This window comes from Chiloscyllium plagiosum, unplaced genomic scaffold (genome assembly GCF_037043375.1).
Source record: "Chiloscyllium plagiosum isolate Xiang-an unplaced genomic scaffold, Cpla_swu_hap1 HiC_scaffold_7, whole genome shotgun sequence".
Classification (NCBI taxonomy): Eukaryota; Metazoa; Chordata; class Chondrichthyes; order Orectolobiformes; family Hemiscylliidae; genus Chiloscyllium; species Chiloscyllium plagiosum.
The window spans coordinates 41,104,384-41,117,877 of record NW_028270145.1 but is presented as its reverse complement, the minus strand read 5'-3'; the positions used below and the strand labels follow the sequence as shown (position 1 = coordinate 41,117,877).

Genomic DNA, 13,494 nt, shown 5'->3' with positions numbered 1-13,494 from the left:
AGTATTATAAAAGGGAAAGTAACAATAGGAGATGTAAATGGTTATTAGTTAATTATTTTCTGTTATACTTTCAGAAATAAAGTTGTTACTTTTTACTTTAACTAGTTCTTGGCCTCTCAAATTTTCACAGATTACCGCACTGAGTAAATCATTTTGTATTACAGGTTTAAATTAGCAGAGGGTTCACCCCGTGTTGTAACACCTTTAACAAATCTGTGAAGGAAACTAACAAAAAAAGTAGTCTGGTTAACAAAATTCGAAGCATCCTTTGTAAGGATGAAAGCAATTTGAATGAATGAACCAGTGTTGGCCATCCCTGATTTTTCCAGCCTTTTCAAAATGGCATTTGATGCTGATAACTTGGAGTTGTGTGCTGTCTTGTTCCAGTACGATGAATCAGGAGAAGAGAAACCCATAGGGTACTTCTCTTAGGAACAATATCAATTATAGGAAAAATACTGTCCTCGAGAAGAAAAGGCTGTGGGATTGCTGTTGGCTTTTCAATACTTTGAAGTCTACATCTGACAAGGATTAATGAAATGCAAAGTTACACTGATCAAGACCAATTAGCCTTCATTGAGAAGTTTAAAATGAAGAAAGCAAGGCTAATCCAATGGAGTCTTTTGCTGCAACCATTTAATGTAAAGATCGTACACATTGCTGGAAAACTTAACGTAATTGCTGATGTATTGTTCCAAGGTGAGAAATAATAAATGGATTGCAGTCAGTGAAGTAGCACCACCCAGAAAGTTTGTGATTTCTAATAAACCTGTTGGACTATTGTGCGCATTCTAACTTTGTTCACCCAAGTCCAACACTGGCAACTTCATGTCACAATGAACCAAAGACATCTCTTTACGTACAATTATATTTACAAGCATTTAAGGTGGATTCGATAACTGAAATGACTTCCATTTACCTTCAGAAGGAAGATGTCAGACAGTGATCTTGCCCCACTGAGCCTTGGTAGCAGCTATCCCAAGCTTTAGTGTGCTCTTCAGCAAGTAGTCCTGGACCTTAAGACGTGTCAGTCTGCAACATGGAGTCAAGGTCACCTCCTTGTTCTGGAAGACCAACAATTTTCAGGCAGACAAAAAGAGCCTCTTTTACTGAATTGATGGTCCTCCAGGCGCAATCAATGTTTGTCTCGGAGTGTGTCCTGGACAACACACAGTAGGACACAGAGTCCCGCATCACACAACTGCTGGGAACACACCTAAACAGACACACTGCGTCTTGCCCCGGAATTCTTTTGCAAAGACACGTTCCAGGAGATGTTTACAGTCTGTACTCAACTTGCAGCTGCTTCCAGGGCAGAATGTTTACTGGACAGAGTCCAACTCCAATGTTTGTTTTGTTTTCTTCATATGCTGTTGTACTGAATTGAAATTCTTTATTAACTATAGATGTATATATACTTGTTTTTATGAGTAAAGTATATTCTTGAAATAAAAAAAAACATTGCTTCGGTATGGGATCTAAAACTGCTCACAATATTTCAAATGCCTTAAACAGCCTGAGCAGTACATTTTGCTCTTCTATTCTAACATTCTCAAACAAACCCTAACATTGTATTTTCGTTCCTAACTGCCAACTGAAGCTGCGTTTTAACATGAAGAGAATCCTGAACACGGACTAACAAGTCCCGTTGTGCTTCAGTTTTCCGAAGCCTTTCCCCATTTATAAAACCGTCTCTCCTTCTAATCCCAGTACATTACCTCACACACTTTCCCACATTGTGTTCCGCCTGTCAACTGAACTGTAAGAAAGTCCTGAACGAGGACTCCCCCCGAGTACCCTCAGGTCTGGCAGTATCTGCCCAGAGAGAGACAAAGCTGAGACAACGTTTGGGGTCCGGGGGCGGCCGTCATTTGGAAGATCGCGCTTTGGGACTTGATGCGGCGACACACAATTTCTTCATCACTTTCACCTCCCTGCCTGTGGGAAGGAGTATTTTTCATTCTAAAACGTATTATTTTGTTTGGCGACAGCGAAGTCGGCCCTTTTGTGTTTCTGTTTTCTCTCCTGAAAGAGTTGTTTTTCTTTAAAGAGTTTATCTTCTGAAGCCGCTGCTAACGGTCACTCGGGGCCTTTAACCGCCAGCTCACGCGCGGCGGGGAAGGGGGCGGGGCCTGGAGCTAAAATGGCGGCGGTCCCACCCAGAAAGGAAAAGGGTCAGAGGGAGAGCGGACTGTGTCAACAAACTACCGTTCCTGAAGGTAATGATGGTGGATATTGGGGGTGGAGGGGGAAGTGGAGAGATTCCGCTTTGGCCCCACTCCTTTCCCTGAACATGTCATCTTGCCGGTAAGTGGGGCTGGGCGGCCGTTACTGATTTTATTTTATATTTTCCTCTCTCACGCAGCCCAGAGGTTTGTATTTAAATTGGACGGGATTCTTAACGAATGCATTGATTCTCCTGGATTAATTAGCATGTTATGGTTGATAATACCTTTTAGGAATGACCAGGAGACGCAGAGAATTCCTCAAGATTCTCCTAAAACAAGTAACTGGTGTACCTTCCACATTTGCCATTATTTGTAAACAAAAGCTGTAGCTATCAGAGCCACTAACCCTGAAAGCCCACGAACAGTGAGAGTACTCAGTGAGCCAGCACCACTAATCCAGAGTACTCAGTGAGTTATGTTCTAAAAGCCAGGCTCTACCCCCGTTATATTTACATAACCAATCGCACTGAGCCTACATTAACTAATCAGATTCTGCCACAATTGTCTTCTGGATTGCTGCTGACCCCCACATTGTGCTGTGGTCATCTTTTCGCCTTTTGTCACCTGACAGGCCGCAGTCGGGCAAGGCTGGCTCGAGCATGCAATCCAGACCTTGCACTTATGTAACATCTCAACATCTATTAATTTGTAGTTATATATTCATTTTAACCATAGACGCTGTCCATATGGCCATTTCTACTATCTTTCAGACGTTTCCAGTCCCTTTCCTACCCCTAAAACTGTAATAGTAGTGGTCCCCACCCTTATTATTTCTCCTGCACACCATCCAACACAAGTGGAAATAATTACTGCCTGTTGTTTTTAATCTCTCTGATCCGGGAACTTCACTGTCCAAAGGTTAGTGACAGCTACTGGCCGCAAGCGGGAACTGCAACCAACTCACGGAAATGTTCAGGGTCTGTCGGGGTAATGAAGCAGCTCATGTGAGCAAACGGACTCTCTCTGTACACAAAGCACTCAGATTGATGCACACGATTGAGAAATAAAACAGGAAAATCGACGTTTCAGACAAAAAGTCGATTTTTCCTGTTCCTCGGATGCTGCCTGACTTGCTGGGCTTTTCCAGCACCACTCTGATCTAAACTCTGGTTTCCAGCATCTGCAGTCCTCACTTTTGCCCCGAGAAATAAAACAACCGACTGTACAAAATAAAGAATATTGTTTGGATACGTTTTGTTCAAAATTGAGCAGAATTTCGTAAAGAAAGAGCATTAGTGTGAAAGGGTTGGAATAAAGAAAGTGTTAATTTATGTAAAAAGGTAAAACTCAGGATCTCTGGTTTGAGTTTATTTTAACCTTGAATAGATCTGACACATTAATCCTCCCGCCCCTTCTCAATAGACGCTATTGGAACTGTTCAATGTTTCTAGCAGCTTGTGTGATTATTTGAGGTTCCCAACAGGAGCAGTGTCTCACTTATCGAAAAAAACTGCTGTGCTGCAATTAACATTTAAATAAGAATTGGGAAGCTGCAGAGGGGTAAACTTCAGAGCTGCTGAGTTTTGTTGCCCACTTCCACGCTGCAATTCATAGAAACCATCGTCATGACAAGTGAGGAGCAATCTGGATGGTTTTGTTTTCTCACAGAATAAAACATTCATGTACTTTCAGAGAAAGTAAGGTGACAATGCCAGTTCATCTTCAAGTTCTTCTGTGCAAAATGGCTTTGAATGCACAACCCTGTGATGTCTGGGAATCAAACGGGGGTTAACTGCTTGGAAGAGAGCTATACTTACCACTATACCACCATCGCTGTGCGACTGAATGGCTCTCAATTCTCAAACGCATTTAACAAGACAGTGATCATAAGTAATTGAACGTGACGAAAATAAAAACACACATTTCTGGCGAAACTCAACAGGCCAGCCATCATTAGCATCAGAAATCTTCAGTTCTGAAAAAGAATCATTACACCCAAAAGTTTGACTCTGCTTTCTCCCCACAGATGACAGACCTGCCGAATTTCACCAACATTTTCTGTATTAGTTTTGAAATCTCCACTATGGACAGTTCTTTCCTTCTAATAGACCTGATGATGCATTGAGTATAGGAGTTGCAAAGACACGTTGCAGCTATACAGGACATTGGTTAGGCCACTTTTTGAATATTGTGTGCAATTCCAGTCTCCCTGTCAAAAGGATACTGTAAAACTTGAAAAGTTTCAGAAAAGATTTACCAGGATGTTGCCAGGGTTGGAGGGTTTGAGCCATATGGAGAGGCTTAATAGGTTGGGACTGAGGGGTGACTTTAGAAGTTTATAAAATCGTGAAGGGCATTAATAGGGTGAATAATTTTCTTGCATTTTGGGATTCAGAACTAGAGGTTATAGGTTTAAGAAGAGGGAAAAAGTTTAAAAGGGAACTTAGGGGCAACCTTTTCATGCAGAGGGTGGCGTGTGTATGAAATGAGCTGCCAGAGGAAGTGGTGGAAGCTGGTACAATAGCAACATTTAAAAGGCATCTGGATAGGTAAATGGATTGGGAGGATTTAAAAGGATATTGGCCAAACTGCTGGCAAATTAACTTAGGATGTCTGGTAGGCATGGACGTGTTGGACCGAAGGTCTGTTTCCGTGCTGTACATCTCTCTGGCTCTATGACCCATTGAAGGGGATACTGGGGCAGGTGATCGTCTACCTCAGAGGCAGAGGTGAAGCAGCATAGAATTGATGTGGAAACTTGATTTGGCCCAACAAGTCCACACTGATTCTTCGAACAGCATCCCGCCTAGACTCACCCCCTTACCCTGTAATCCTGCATTTCCCATGTATGATTCATTTTACCTACAGGTCCCTGAATATTATGGGTAATTTAGTATGGCCAAGGTACCTAATCTGCACATCTTTGGACTGTGTGAGGATACCGGAGAAATGGATTCAGATGAGTATCCTCAGGGATTGACAATATTAAAGGTTCACTGACGTTAGAATGAAGTGCTGTCTTCTCATCTGTCCCAAATAATCTGCCCCTTTCTCTGACGTTCTATCTTTGTGTTTCAGATTCCCAAATATACCTAAAAGGGAAATCAGGAGGGCAAAAAGGGGACGTGAGAGAGCTCTGGCAAATAGGGTTAGGGAGAATCCAAAGGAATTCTATAAATGCATCAAGGACAAAAGAGTAACCAAGGAGAGAATAGGGCCCCTCAAAGATCACAAAAGCAACCTTTGTGTGCACCTGCAGGCGATGAGGGGAGATATTGAAGGACTATGTTACATCAGTGTTTACTGTGCAGAAGGACATGAAACATATATAATGTGGGAAAATAGACTTCGGTATCTTAAAAAAATGTTCATATTACAGAGGAAGAGAAGCTGGATGTCTTAAAACGCATAAAGATGGATAAATCCCCAGGACCTGGTCAAGTATACCCTAGAACTCTCTAAGAAAGGGAAGTAATTGCTGGGCCTCTTGCTGAGATATTTGAATAGGATATATAATTAAGGTGTTTGGTATGTTTTCTTTTATTGGTCAGAGTATTGAGTCCAAGAGTTGGGAGGTCATGTTGTGGCTGTACAGGACATTGGTTAGGCCACTGTTGGAATATTGTGTGCAATTTTGGTCTACATCCTATTGGAAAGATGTTGTGAAACTTGCAAGGGTTCAGAAAAGATTCACAAAGATGTTGCCAAGGGAGAAGCTGATCAGTCTGAGGCTGTTTTCCCTGGAGCGATGGAGGCTGAGAGGTGACCTTTTCCAGGTTTACAAAATTTATGAAGGGCATGGATAGGATAAATAGACAAAGTTTTTTTTTCCCCTGGTTTCGGGGAGTCCAGAACTAGAGGGCATAGGTTTAGGGTGAAAGGGGAAAGATATAAATGAGACCTAAGGGGCAACTTTTTTCACACAGAGGGTGCTACATGTATGGAATGAGCTGCTAGAGGAAGTGGTGGAGGCTGATACAATTGCAACATTTAAGAGGCATTTGGATGGGTATATGAATAGGAAGGGTTTGGAGAGATATGGGCCGGTTGCTGGCAGGTGGGACTCTATTGGGTTGGGATATCTGGTCGGCATGGACGGTTTGAACCGAAGAGTCTGTTTCTATGCTGTACATGTCTCTGACTCTATGACTCTACCTAATTGAAAGTCTGGTGATGTATAATGGATCATAAGCATTCAGATTCAGTAAGCATTAGTTGCATACTGCAAGGAGAATTGTTCACTGCTTTGGGTTGCTCAGTTCAACCTCTGAAGTAAATGCGATACCTCAGCAAGTACGAATTGGACTTTTGCAACCAGTTTGTCAATTACCTAAAATACCAAGTTTACCAAATGTTTCAAACTGAATCTCACTGTGGAATCCTGCATTGGATAACTTAAAGGCTCTGACAATGAAACAGTTCAGTTTCTTTTGCAGAAAGAGAGCTAACAGCACAAAGGGAACAGTAATTCACTGACAAAGTACATCGATCAATTCAGCATATCCTAAAAATAATCCATACGATTCTCCCTGTGGTTGGTGTTTCAGGTACGTGGCTAAATACACTGAGTCGTTCTTAAAAGTCTTGATTTAAATTGACAAAAGAATTGACTCTATGGTGAACACTTGCTCAGGTTGAGGGAAATTTCCCGAATTCCATCTTTGAGAGCGTTTGTTTTATTGACTCAGTTGAAAACATGATCCTTTTTGTAAGCCAAGAGTTCTACAAAATATCAAGCTAAGATCCTCACAGGAGTAACGTGTTGCTTCCGAGCACAGTACAGTATTGGCACGTTTTTGAAGAATATGCAGTACTGAAACGAGCTATCACTGCAGAACTATACTGTCTCTCACTAAGTGGGGGGGGGGGGGGGAGAAAATTGGTTCTTCTTTGAAATTGTTGGTTCGAGTAAATAAGGAATCTTTTCTCAATGTTTGTGGTTTGTTATTTAATTAGTGGCAAAGTGAAAAAGTGTTATCATTTGAAATATTTTCAAACAGTTGGCACAGTGTGATATGTTTCACAGAAGTAGATTGTAATGTTTTTATGGTGAGTAAAAATCTGACAGCAGGTTTATTGTGTTCAATCTCCAGTATTAAGGTGTGTTCTAATCTATATGGAGTTACGATACACCCTTTTTAGCGGTGATCAATCTTCTTTTCACAGCTTAGATTGGAGTTTGTTGTTCATGAAGTTATACATAATATTACACTAGGCGCTCAATGAATGTCTGGTACTGAGGATGTTGTGTGCTGCACAAAGTCCCAGTTCTGGAAATAGGAGCGAGGGACTCCATTAGTCATCGCAAAGATATCAACTCCCAGCACAAGGAGATCTCTGAAACAAAAGTAGAAAATGCTGCAGATATTCATCAGGTCTGGCATCATCTGGAGAGCGAGAAACAGAATTAACATTGAGACAAAACAAAAACCGAATGAACTTGATAGAGGTGTACAAGATGATTAGGGGTTTAAATAGGGTCGACAGTGAGAATCTTTTTCCACGTATGGAGTCAGCTATTACAAGGGGGCATAGCTTTAAATTAAGGGGGGGTAGGTATAGGACAGATGTTAGGGGTAGATTCTTTACTCAGCGAGTCGTGAGTTCATGGAATGCCCTGCCAGTAGCATTGGTGGACTCTCCTTCATTATGGGCATTTAAACGTGCATTGGATAGGCATATGGAGGATAGTGGGCTAGTGTAGGTTAGGTGGGCTTGGATCGGCGCAACATCGAGGGCCGAAGGGCCTGTACTGCGCTGTATTCTTCTATGTTCTATGTTCTAACTATGGATGCTGGAAATCAGTTCCCATACTGCCTGAGATTACCAAGAGGGTCCCACCTTCGCAACCTTGCCCTTCCCCTAAGGCAAGTTGACCCTTAGGTCTCTCTAATGAGAGAGCGGCTTTATGGTCCACTGGGACTATGGCACAGTGTCATAATACAATTCAGGATGGTGAGTGGCTTGGAAGGGAGCATGCAAGTGTGGTGTTCCAAAACATCAACTGTTTTTGCCTTTAGGATGGTGATGGTCTTGGATTTGGAAGATGCTGTGTAAGGAGCATTGGCAAATTTCTGCAGTGCGTACTGTCAGTGATACATAATGCTGCTACTGAACAACAGTGTTGGATGTACTGCATATTTGTAGGTATGGTGCCAATCAAACAGGCTACTTTGCCATTAAATAGAAAGTTAATGTTACTCTTCTGAACTGTTTTATAAGAGAGTTATACTGGATGCAAAAGGGATTTCTCTCCCCACATGCTGCCAGGCTTGCTGAATTTCTCCAGCACTTTCTGCTTTCATCTCTGATTTCAAATGTTCGCAGCATTGTACTTTTACATTCCTGCTTTTTCAAGGTGCTATCCATTTTCTAGAGTTTGTGTTCTATCACAGTACTGATGTGTGCCTTGCAAATAGTGGAGAGGCTTTCAGAATCTGTGATGTATTCTGTCTTCTGACCTGCTCTTGTATCCATAGTACTTTTATTGTGAATCCAATTCATTTCCAGCTCAGGTTATTGATTGTAAGGGATTTAGCAATGGCGAAGCCGTTGACTGCCAAGAGGTATCATTTAGGCAGTCTCTTATTGGAAGCACTAATTGCTTTGTATTTGTATGGAGCGAATGTTAATTCCCTTTTGTCATCCCAAGCCTGGATGTTGCTGGGATTTTGCTGGGATTTTGCTGCAGATCGACATGGTGTGTTTTAGTATCTCAAGAGTTAAGAATGCTGCTGAACCTTGTACAATTATTAGTGAATACTCTGACTTATGACACAATGATGAGGGAATGCCAGTTACACAGTCACTTAGGATAGTTATTCCTTGGGCACAATATTGAAGAACTCCTGCTGTAAAGTCCTGAAGCTTAGATGGCTCACCTCTAACAACCGCACCAATTTCTGTGGGTCTGGAGTCACAAGTGGGCAGCACGGTGGCACAGTGGTTAGCACTGCTGCCTCACAGCGCCAGAGACCCGAGTTCAGTTCCCGCCTCAGGCAACTGACTATGTGGAGTTTGCACATTCTCCCTGTGTCTGCGTGGGTTTCCTCCAGGTGCTCCGGTTTCCTCCCACAGTCCAAAAATGTGCAGGTTAGGTGAATTGGCCACGCTAAATTGCCCGTAGCGTTAGGTGAAGGGGTAAATGTAGGGGAATGGGTCTGGGTGGGTTGCGCGTCGGTGTGGACTTGTTGGGCCAAAGGGCCTGTTTCCACACTGTAAGTAATCTAATCTAAAGTGGCCCCGACTAGGTAAGGATAGCAGTTTTCTCTTCCTAAAGGCCACAAGACAACCAGATGGGCTTTTACTACAATTGGCAATAGTTTTATGGTCAACATTAGAGTAATAATTCCATATATTTCATGAATTGAAGTTCTGGCACCTGTCATGACAGGATTTCATCTGGGACCATGGTAATAGTTCTGAACTATCTGAATATGACCTAATTCAATGACTGGCTTCCAGGTTGATTCAGAACCACAACTTGATATTTCTGTTCCGATTTCAAAAATTGCAAGTTTAAGTTTTGTTATTGATCATTGAGTGTCATGTTAATTTGACCTATTTAGATAACAAGAATGCAGACAGATTAAATGGTGGCTGTCAACTGCATTAACTTGAATCTATCGTGAACCGTTCTGAGACCATCCAGTTTGTCTCTGATCAAAATGGGCTCATTTATTTGCTCAGTTAGATGTTTGAAATAAATTATGGATGAGCAGACTGAATTGTTTTCCTATGCAAAGGAAGGTGCTGAGTAGAAAGTAGAAGAATAATTTCCATATGCATGAAGTATTTATTGTGTGTGTGTGTGTGTGTGTGTGTGTGTGTGTGTGTTGTGGATAGGTTATGGCAGGATGCACTGGTTGATTTTAAAAGACAAGTAGGTTTGTGAATGACACAAATGTTGATTGGGTGGATGAGTGTGAGGAAAATAGTTTTGGGTTAAACATAGATATTGACAGGTTTCTCAGAAGGGCAGATCAGTGGCAGATAAAATGTAACCCTGATGAATGTGAGGTGATGCACTTTGAAAGAAATTACAAGACAAGGTAATAGTCAATGAATGGTAATACACTAGGATGCTTCGAGGAACAAAAAGCTTGAAGTGATTTTTATTTTTATCGAAAATTTTAACATGTTTTAACAAATTTACAAAAGAAAACTAAAAAAAAGACCCAAGTATAAACATTGATATACAGTTAAATCTTAACCAAAATCTATCAAACAAGAAAAAAGAAATACCAAGAAAAAAAGACAAAACTCAACTAACTACTCATCTAACTTACAATCTTGTTAGTTGTATCATTAAAATTCTTACATTATTCAAAAGAGGAAAAAAAAATCCAACGGATAACACAAATTGAGCAGTGATATACATGCTCGGAATGTGTTAACATCAGATCACAACAAAAACCGTATTTATCCAAAACATCCCGAGCATAGAGCATATAAAATTCACAAAAATAAAAAAAGCTCTTTAGTACATTCAGATCAATATAATAAAAGAAACTATTTCTAAATAGTAAAAAAAGTATAAAACGTATTTAAATGGAGATCTTCCCCCTTATTCCCAGGGGGCATCACTTCCTTTCCAAAAAACCCATCATAACCTCTCCCAACCAGTGCCCCACCCTTGACCCAGGCACCCAATGATAGGATAAAGAAAATTAAAGTAAACTACTGAACTAGAACTAACAGTGAGTACCCTATCTCTTCCCCCCCCCCCCCCCCCACCCACACCAACACCTGGATATATTAGGTAATGTTAATACCATATATGAACATATGACTAAAATTACAGTCTCAGCAAATAATAATTAAATATATTAATACAAAATAACAGGGGAAAACAACCCCACCCCCCGGAGATAATATTAAACAGTAAGATAATGAAAGGGGAAAAAAAAGGGGGTGTAAACTGGGGTGGGGGTAGGGCAAAACAACATCAATTAACTCTTATAATTTGTTTAAGAGAGTCCAAAAGTTCCTTGGCCTTCTCCGGTGATCCAAAGTTATACACAGATCCTTCATGGCTAAAGCTGGGTAGCGCAAGGAGTATTGAATGTTTAAATCCCTTAAACGCTTCTTTGCTTCATCAAACACCTTCCTCTTTCGGACCAAAGCTGGGGAAAAAGTCCTGAAATAACATAATCTTGGATACTTTATAAGTCATGGCTTGGGGATCTTTCCCAAGATTTCTGGAGGCTTCCAAGAGCATCTGCCTCATCTTATAGCTCTGCAGCCGGAACAGGGCCGGGCGGGGGCGCTGGTTCAAGCCGGGCCCACGTATTGCAACCCAGTAGGCCCATTCTACCCTTATCTGGCCTGATCCAGCCTCCAGATTCAACAACTGCGGAAGCCACTGTTCAAGGAACCCTGAAAGCTGACCGCCTTCTTCCCGTTCAGGAAGCCAAGCAAATGAATATTTTTTCGACGACCTCGATTCTTGAGGTCGTCAATGTGATTCTCTAAGGTCCGGATTCGCTGCTCGAGAGTCCGGACCCGATCCACGGCCGATTCTGCAATGGCCTCGGAGGTCGCAGCCTTTCGCTCCGCCCTCCAACTCGGCATTCAATTTCTTCGATGTCTTAGCTGAGCTACAAAAGTACGGCCAACAGTGAATTCCACCGACTTCAGGATTCTTCTATGAACGCATCGATCTTCGCATTGAGTTTGGAGATTATTTCCGCAAGGCTCGCCACCGTAGGCAAGTCCCCCGGGGCAGCTGTGGATGCCTCTGCTGCAGCTGGGGAGGGTGTGGGAGGGGCTCCTGCCCGCTGAGAACTGCGGGCTCCTTTCCCCCTAGTCATTTTTACAGGTGACTGAACTCTATAAATTTAGTACTAAACCACTAATTGCATTAAGTAAAAACTATTTTTAATTGACTTGGTGAGTGTAGTGGAGGAGGGTGGCCCACTTTGCATAGGTCTTGGAAGGAGCACTATAGACTCAGACTTGCTGAGTCGCCGCCATCTTGGATCTCGGTGATTTTTAAGAGATACCTGAAGGCAACAGGCAGGACAGGTTTTTAGGACATTTATGAAGACATTCAGGATACATGCCTTTACCAGTCGAGTTATGTTATAGCTGTACAAGAGTCATCGAGTCATAAAGGTCTACGGCATGGAAATAGGCCCTTTGGTCCAACTTGCCCATGCAACCCAGTTTTAACAATAAAACTATTCCCACTTGCCTGTGTTTGGTCCATATACTTCAACATCCACCACATCCATGTACCTGTCAAAATTTTATTTGCTTCCACCACTACCTCTGGCTTCCCTTTCCAGACATTCTTGTGTGAAAAATAATATCTGCTTTGTACCCTTTTGTATCTCTTCCCTTGAACCTATACTCTCTTGTTTTTGATTCACCCACTGTGGGGGAATATCTGTTGGCTATTTACTTTGTCTAGGACTCTCATGTTTTTATGGACCTTTTTAAAGGCGACCCCTCAGTGTCCTTTGCTCCAGAAGTCAGTCTCAGCATGTTCATCTTCTCCCCATAACTCAAACCTCCCAGTCTAGTAGCATCCCAGTAAATCGTTCCTGCATTTTTTCTAGTTTTCTAATATCCTTTCTCTAGCATGGTGACCAGAACTGCATGTAGTACCCAATTGTAGCTTCACCAAAGTCTTGAACAGCTGCAGAGAGTTATCCCAACTCCTAGACTCAATGCTCTGACCAATGAAAGAAAGTGCAGATCTCTCTATTCTGCAACACTCCCCAGGAGGTACAATTGACTGTCTAAATTCTACGCTGGTTTGACCCACCAAAATACAACACTTCGCTTTTATCAAATTAAAATCCATTCCCAGTTGGTTAAGATCTTGCAGGATTCTCAGACAACCTTCTTCACCATGCCACAAATCTTGGTGTCATGTGCCAACTTCTTCACCGTACTTCCTAAATTCTCATGCAAATCATTTATACAAGTAACGAATAATCATGAACCCAGCACTGATCCCTGTGGCACACAGCTCGTTACAGGCCTCCAGTCTGAAAGACAACACACTACCAGCACCCTCTATGTTCTACTGTCAGGCCAATGTTATATCCAACTGGCTAGCTGTTCCTGGATTTCATGAGATACTACCATTCTCAACAACCTACCACGTGATACATTGTCAAAGGCTTTGCTGTAGATGGCGTATACCACACTACCCTTATTTACGCTCTTGTTCGCTACTTCAAAAACTCAATCAATCAGGATATTGTTTAGCCCACGGTTGGAGTACTGTGAGCAGTTCTGGTCATTGTGCCATAGGATGTGATTGCATTGGAAGGAGTGTAAAGGACATTCACCAGAATGTTGCTTGGACTGCAGT

At 42.0% G+C, this 13,494-nt stretch overlaps 1 long non-coding RNA gene across 4 annotated transcripts in view; it reads right to left on the bottom strand.

Moving 5' to 3' along the window:
- Positions 1-2,090, bottom strand: part of LOC148149596 (uncharacterized) — a 66,844-nt gene extending 64,754 nt beyond the window's left edge. For all 4 annotated transcript variants that reach the window (XR_015757642.1, XR_015757643.1, XR_015757641.1 and 1 more), the window contains exon 1: positions 920-2,090. This is a non-coding gene — a long non-coding RNA (uncharacterized LOC148149596). The remainder of the gene's footprint in view (positions 1-919) is intronic.
- Positions 2,091-13,494: the final 11,404 nt, after the last annotated feature.